This window comes from Leptodactylus fuscus, chromosome 1 (genome assembly GCF_031893055.1).
Source record: "Leptodactylus fuscus isolate aLepFus1 chromosome 1, aLepFus1.hap2, whole genome shotgun sequence".
NCBI lineage: Eukaryota > Metazoa > Chordata > Amphibia > Anura > Leptodactylidae > Leptodactylus > Leptodactylus fuscus.
In genome coordinates this window covers 50,300,914-50,308,857 of record NC_134265.1, presented here as the reverse complement: position 1 = coordinate 50,308,857, position 7,944 = coordinate 50,300,914, and positions in this window count along the sequence as shown.

Below are 7,944 nucleotides of genomic sequence, written 5' to 3'. Positions count from 1 at the left end.
AGGTAGGTGAGAAATTTAACAATATGTGACAGGAGTTATATTATTGCTTTCAAACTACCAAAAAACTCCACAAATCTGAACCACCCAGGAGAACACTTATCTAACATCCGACCACAAATGGTGAGTGAGGCAAAGGTAGATACATCCAGTGCAGAGAGACAGGATTTCTTGCAGTTCTTCTGGGACCTGAGTTGACTTGCTTGTCAGATCTCCCATGAAGACACTATTAGGAGAGAGGCAGGACTTTGAAGAACGTTATAGGCAAGTCACGAGTCCAGAGAAAAGTGGGAAGGTCTCCCAGGGACTTGTAGGTTTCTGGCAACGAGCTGAAAAGTTAAGTCTGATCTATATGAGATTTATTGCTCTCTTAAAACAGCTCCTCCACCAGTTCAAGTTAATAGGCGCCGCTCCACTGATTCCACCACAATTTTTTACTTACCCTCCACCGTTCCATAGCAATAAATGCAGTCAGTTTTGGTGCCCATTGTGATATTGTACATTGTGCATTGTGTCTGTACTGTCAGAAATGTGGTGTCAGGCAGGGGGTGTGACTCAGAGCTTCAATCAGAAGCAGCCAGTGTCAAAACTCAGAATCACACCCCTTGTCTGCTCCTGCCTGACAAGACCCTCCTGACAGTACAGAGCCTAAATAGTATATCAGGCACCAAAATTAACAGCAATGATTGCTCAGGAACAGTGGGGGCTAGAGAAAAAATTCACTGAGGAGGATTCAAATCCAGGTCAGAGAATGCAGTATGCAATTCCTTATTTCAGGGGACCATAACCTGAGTTTGATAGGACTGTGCCATGGTTTCCAGTGAGGGGTATATAGCAGTGGAAAGTACGTCTTAAGCTAGCACCAGCCAGATATAACCCTTGGACAGATCTTCTTTAAATCAAATACCTGTTATACCACTACAATTGCCAACTCGAATTTTTAATAACTATTATGCTATTATTATGCTCTGGAGTCTCCTCAGACCCCAGATATAGTAAGTAGATGTCCAGGAGAGGTGAGTAAAAATAACAGATAGTTATACTCACCTTGCCTCACTTCTCCTGGGCATCCTTGTGACCTTCAGTGTTCCTCTGACCTCCTCCTCAGGTCTCTTCCAGCCTTTGCTCAACGTCAAGCTCCCCGGGGTAAGTAAAAATAACAAACCGTTATACTCAATCAGTCGTCTCACCTCTTGTGGGCATCCAGTGATCGCCCAGCGTCCTCTTCAGGCCTTTAGCTGATGTCACACTCCCTGGGGTCATCAATGAGGCCTGTGAATGAGCACAGATATTATGATGCTGGATCATAGTGTCATGATTTCAGCTTAGCACACATGACTGCTGAGGCCAATCATAAGCTTCAATGGTGACCCTCAGTGCGTGACGCCAGCTAGAGGACCGAACAGGATGCCGGGGGATCGCCGGACACCCAGGAGAGGTGAGGCAAGTTGAGTGTAACTGTTTTTTTACTTATCTCCCCTGGGCCTCCACTTATTATACTACTGTTTCGTGGGTGTTGAACACAAAAACTTTTGGGTTCAGGTCAAATAAGTTCTCTCATCGCAAATCAAAATCTGCATCAGAACTGTACTGTGTGAATAAGACCTTGCAGGTTTTCTGAAAATCAGCAATTAACATGTTCTCTGCTGCTTTTGTTGTGCTATTTTTTGCTAAAATGTCTCAATGTAGTTAAAATTGGAAGTGCAATAGGGAAATATCTTCAGATATAGCATTCTTTGGAAAGAGATTTCTTTTCTTCGTACATGGAAGTTGAAGAAGTGACCCTCTCCTGCCATTCATTCAGCTGACAGCTGTGTTCTGGAACTTTATAATGGCACCCTTAACTCATGGAGATTTCTCTGAAATTCTTGCTGAAAACCTTCATTAAAATCCATGTAATTAAGTCCTTCATTCAGTATGCCAACAACAATACTCTGCTACATAATAAGAATCGTGTTGTGCCCACTTTCGATTTCCAGAACAAAACATGCAATATAGATGTCTTAAATTCAGTTCAAGGCGGGTAAGCATCCTACATTCAACATAAAGTGCTGAAATTTCTACTGGTTTACACTAAGTCAACATATTAAGGAAATACATAGGGGTGGTGTATTATTATTCTATGCCAGTTTTCTGGCGTAAAAAAGTTGCAACTAAGATTTGTGACTTTTTAAACTCCAGTCGCAAGATCAATTATTGCAACTTTCCAGAAAGTGAGCATGGCATGGCCATCAGCCCCACTAGATGTATTATTACTTAGGCCAGAAAACTGGCTTTAATAATGCTGGAAATCTATGGAGTTGGGGGAGGGGGTAAGGAAAAATACCAGTCAATTAGACAAGAAAATACACAGGATTTGTAGCATATGTGAAATCTTTCATAATGACATCACAGCAATAGTTTATTTTATAATATCAGGCTTTAAAATTCAATTAGGTTCCATCCAATGGAATGATGATTTTAAGTGCTGCTTCCAATCAGTATTGCCATACCATATCAGGTATGCATGCATTAAATATATTGTACTTGTGTTTGGTATACCCAGACAATAGAACTTACATTACACTGTGAGCAAAAGTAGGAAACAGATGGAGAATAACATATACAGAGGAGGGGGAAGCTATGTAAAATTAGACAATGGTCAGTATAGCAAAATGAATGCGTTAATCTTTTTATGTTCTATATCCTTTAAACTAATGTAATATTTCCTCCTCTTAAATATAATTTTAGATTTAAGCTAATTTTTACCTTTTCCAGTTTCATTTACCCTTCAGAAGGACAGGGAATAACCATTAACCAGAAAAGGCAAATCTTTGGATTAATTTTATGTCCACACTTTGGTACTAACTATCAGAGGAGTTTTCCTTCTAAGGTAATGCACAAATACAGTAGGTACTATCAGGGTTTTAAGCCCTAGCTATAGGCTAAGGGCTCTTGGGTCGGTACGCAGCGCTAAAGCGCTGCAGGAAAAACCGTGGCGGGAACGCATCGCAGTTCTTTCCGCAAAGCTTTGAATAGAAAGTTCAAATAGTTTTCCTCGGCGGACTTTGTGTTAACATTATATCTACGGGGAAGCCGCCGGCCTTTCCGTAGATATAATTGACATGCTGCGATTTCCAAATCCGCGCCCGTTTTTGGAAATCGCAGCATGTCTGCGCTGCGGTTTTTACCACAAAGTGGGCATGGGATTCGCATGAATCCCATCCACTTTGCAAGTACTGTATATTTTCCGCAGTGTTTACACTGGGGGCCCCAGCCATAAGTAGAAAAATCTCAAAAACAGCTCCAATAGAAGCAGTGAGAACCTGCCCTAATATGAAAGACATTAATCTGCAGCTATCTGACATTAAAGAGGACCTTTCATGGGTTGGGGCACAGGTAGTTCTATATACTGCTGGAAAGCTGACAGTGCGCTGAATTCAGCACACTGTTGGCTTTCCTGATCTGTGCCCCGAGTAAAGAGCTTTCGGTCCCGATACTGTAGCTCTTTACAGTCAGAAGGGCGTTCCTGACAGTCTTTCAAGAACATCCTTCTCCACAGCAGCGCCTATCACGCTGTGCTGTGTGAGCGGGGAGGAATGCCCCCTCCCCTCCTGATAATACTTGTCTATGGACGAGTACTGTGAGCAGAGGGAGGGGGCGTTCCTCCCGGCTCACACTGTATAGTGCTATAGGCGCTGCTGTGCAGAAGGACGTTCCTGACAGACTGTCAGGAACGCTCTTCTGACTGTAAAGAGCTATGGTTTTGGGACTGAAAGCTCTTTACCCGGGGCACAGATCGGGAAAGCCGACAGTACACTGAATTCAGTGCACTGTTGGCTTTCCAGCAGTATATAGAACTGCCTGTGCCCCGGACCATGAAAGGTCCTCTTTAAAGAGGACCTTTCACCACTTTTGGGCACATGCAGTGTTATATACTGCCAGAAAGCCGACAGTGCGCTGATTTCAGCGCACTGTCGGCTTTCCCGATCTGTGCCTGGTGTAAAGAGCTTACGGTGCCGGTACTGTAGTGCTCTATGGTCAGAAGGGCGTTTCTGACCATTAGCCAGAGACGTCCTTCTGCCTCGCGGCGCCTATCGCGCTGTGCTGTGGAGCGGGGAGGAACTCCCCCCTCCCTCTGCTCACACAGCTCGTCCATAGACGAGTATTATCAGGAGCGGGAGGGGGGAGTTCCTCCCCGCTCCACAGCACAGCGCGATAGGCGCCGCGAGGCAGAAGGACGTCTCTGGCTAATGGTCAGAAACGCCCTTCTGACCATAGAGCACTACAGTACCGGCACCGTAAGCTCTTTACACCAGGCACAGATCGGGAAAGCCGACAGTGCGCTGAAATCAGCACACTGTCGGCTTTCTGGCAGTATATAACACTGCATGTGCCCAAAAGTGGTGAAAGGTCCTCTTTAAATACATATAGGGCAGAGTAAGGACCTGGCACCACACATGGATCCCAGGAGTACCTGACTGTGTGTGTTAGTAACAAAATTGATAAGATTAGATAAAGATACTAGTTCATCAAGTCCAATTTGTAACCTACCAAGTTGACCCAGAGGAACACAAAAAAAAACCATACAGCAGACACCAGTTCCCCCATCACAGGAAGAAAATTCCTTTCCAGCAAAAAATATGGCATTTTGGATTTGAATAACATTCCATCCCAAAAATTCTAGTTCCTATAACCAGAGAAAAAAAGTATGAGGAAAAAATGGACGCCATGGAAAGGACTCTGGTTTATATAGACTTCAATAAAAAAAAAAAAAAAAAAAAAAAAAAGAATACCTCTATCCTGGAGATGTGCAATATACAATGTGAAATGGAGATATACATTTTTTTTATTTTTTTTTTTACATTGGAGTCTACTTTTTTTTAAATAGGTGAATGGATAGCAAAGTAAAAAATGATGTGAACCTAGCCTTAGAATGGGGGAGCAATGTGCAGGGATGAGACTGGGGAGAAAGAGAAGTAAGTATGCATAGTAGTATGCATGTATGCATGTATGTTGTATTTCCTTCTTCAGGAATACAGTAGTTATAACAAGTACAGTAATTGTGCTATTAAGTGAAATTAATTCATGTGGATAAGGCACGACAAATAATATTTGTTTCCAAAGCATTACAATGTTTCCAGCAATTAGTTATAAGTGATAAAATCAGACAGTTACTGGAGCGTCCTATGAGCTGTGTGATTAATTAAAGGATTAATTAAAGTGTTAATTATTCTACTCAAGTGATCTCATTCTTATAGTGAACTATTGCATTCATTGACTACATGTAGTGCTTTTATCATTGTCATATCACTGTTAGCAATTGACCAAATATCTGAAAAGTAATATAATAATATTTGGGTGGTTGTATAAAAAGAATTATGATTTAGTAGATAGGAGTGTAATTTCAGGTTTCTGGAGAAAAAATGCAACAGGGCTCTCAGCCTTGCAAAGTGATATTTATGGTGCTGAAGGAGGATAAAGATGGAGAATGACGAGTCACAACGGAGACTGCTGTGGTCCGATCTTAGACTCCGCCTCCTCATAGACGAGCCTCCAGCAGAACCAGCATTGATTGGCCGAATGCTGTACACTGTTTAGCATTCGGCCAATCAACGCTGATCAATGCATTCCTATGAGAAAAAGTCATCTCCCCCATAACCGAAAGCTGCCAGCTCTCCCGACTAGCAAAGAAGAGCCTGCTGCAGAAACAGCGTTGATTGGACGAATGCTATACACTGTATAGTATTCGGCCAATCAATGCTGGTTCTGCAGGACGAGTAAGTTCACATTAGCGTTTTCCTCCCATCTGGAAGGAGTCCGCAGGAGGACCCCCCCCCCCCCCCCCCGAACGGAATATCAGCGCAACTGCAAGTGCTCTGCAGTTAAAGTGCACGGACCCGTTATAGTCTATGGGGTCCGTGCGCTTTAACTGCACAGCGCTCCTCCTAAACACTCTCCTCCTGCTACTCGTGGACTTGGTGACTCTCCTTAGTCAAATAGTGGTTTCCCCTGAAACAAGCATTTTTTCCCATAGACTGTAATGGGATTCGATATTAGATCGAGTAGTCGAATATTGAGGCTCTATACGAATATTGAATCTCGAATATTTCACTACTCGCTCATCTCTAGTAATGATGAACATAGTGGTTAACAACGTGAGGTTAAAAATATTTTTTCCCCAAGTGACCTCAATAAAAGGGCAGTGCAATGGTTGCTACATTTATTATATCTGTATAGTTAGTATTTATATCCAGATATTGGTATTATTCAATCCTATGAATCTTAGTATGATCTGTTGTTGAGTTTGTAATTCACATTCTAAATCAGGATAGGACCTGCTCTATAATCATCCATGTCATCAAAACGGAACGGATCAGAAGCCCCCATAAATGTGAATACATCACTGAATGCACTCTGATGTCACTCTGATGTCACTCCGTGTGTTATTCAACTGAATTCCATTGCAAACTTGGCCTCATACTGGAAGCACTCTCAGGCGTGTGCATGGGGCCCTACAGTAATTTCTTTAACATTATATAAGTGTAGTAGTAATTCATGCTGTAGTAAGAGTGCACAGAAATCTCAGGCATGAGGAAATTACAGTCTACAGTTTGCATTTTATTTGATAATACATCACATTTTCTACCACATATACAAATGCAATTGTAATTACATTGCGAGCCAATCACAATCGAGCTCCAACCCGTACTCACTCACATGCCAACCATTAATTATAAATCTCATTCATTTTTAGCGCCAACAGAGATTGTCATCCCTTACATCAAAGCCTGCACCCATGGCTCACAATCTAAATTTCAATTTACAGTAAACTTAATAAACTATCCACTGCCAAGATTCACCAATAAAAATGTGATGACTAGTAGATGTGTGTACAGTATTTCTCATTTCTTGACTTTCCTTGCCAACATAAATACAATTTGCTATACTATGATTTGTATAAATACAGTTTATCCATGGGATACTAATGCACAGAGTTGGTCTAGATTCAGGGAAATCACCATCCCACTAGACCTTCAAATCATAGTCCAGAGTCCAAACTGCATCAGCATCACAGGGAGGCCCGTTCTAATGGAGACAATGTTCCACCCATTTCCAGAACATTGAGGAGTCACTCAAAGAAAGGGGCAGCTGAGCCGAAACTTCAGATGGTTGTCTCCATCCCGTACTTATCTTTGAATCTCATGATAATTAAACTGTCTTCCCTATGCTTCCCAGTTACATACTTAAACTGGGATTTGTATAAATACAGTTTATCCATGAGATGCTAATGCACACCACACCAGGTCTAGTTTCAGGGAAATCACCATTCCACGAAACCATCAAGTTGTGGCAGATACTAGAGACCGATAAGTGCTGGCCAGAGATATTTGGAAGAACAGCACCCAACCGATGGCTCACATACACCAGGAGTTTCACCAGGCATCCGGGAGTATTGTGGTGATCAATACCATCCATAAGGAAGCATCTGCTGGGTTCTATCAACTATTGAATATGAAGAAATATTGTTTTTCTATTCTACCACAGGTGTCCACATACTTATTGGTAGACAGTGTATGAACATAAATTCATAACAGTCGTGAAGCCATGTGTGAAAATGGTTCAGCCGTTTTTGCCTGATTGAGGAACAAACATCCAAACACACAAACTTTCACATTTATAATATAATCTTAGTAGATTAGTAGATTATAATATAATATTAGTAGAATGTGATCCGTATTAGTCAGATGTTACTGAAAGATCATAGAAAGGGGTAAAGTAAAGTAAAGTAAAGTAAAGGGGTATTCGAATTTTTAGTACAATGGTGGAGTAAAGAGGGATACAAGGGCTAGGTGAGTTTTTTCTTTTTCTGACATGATTTTTGTGTGAGGTTCATGGAGGGAGCATATACCATAAATTGTATAAAAAAAAACTTTAAAAAAATGTAAATTCTATTCATTGTGTGGA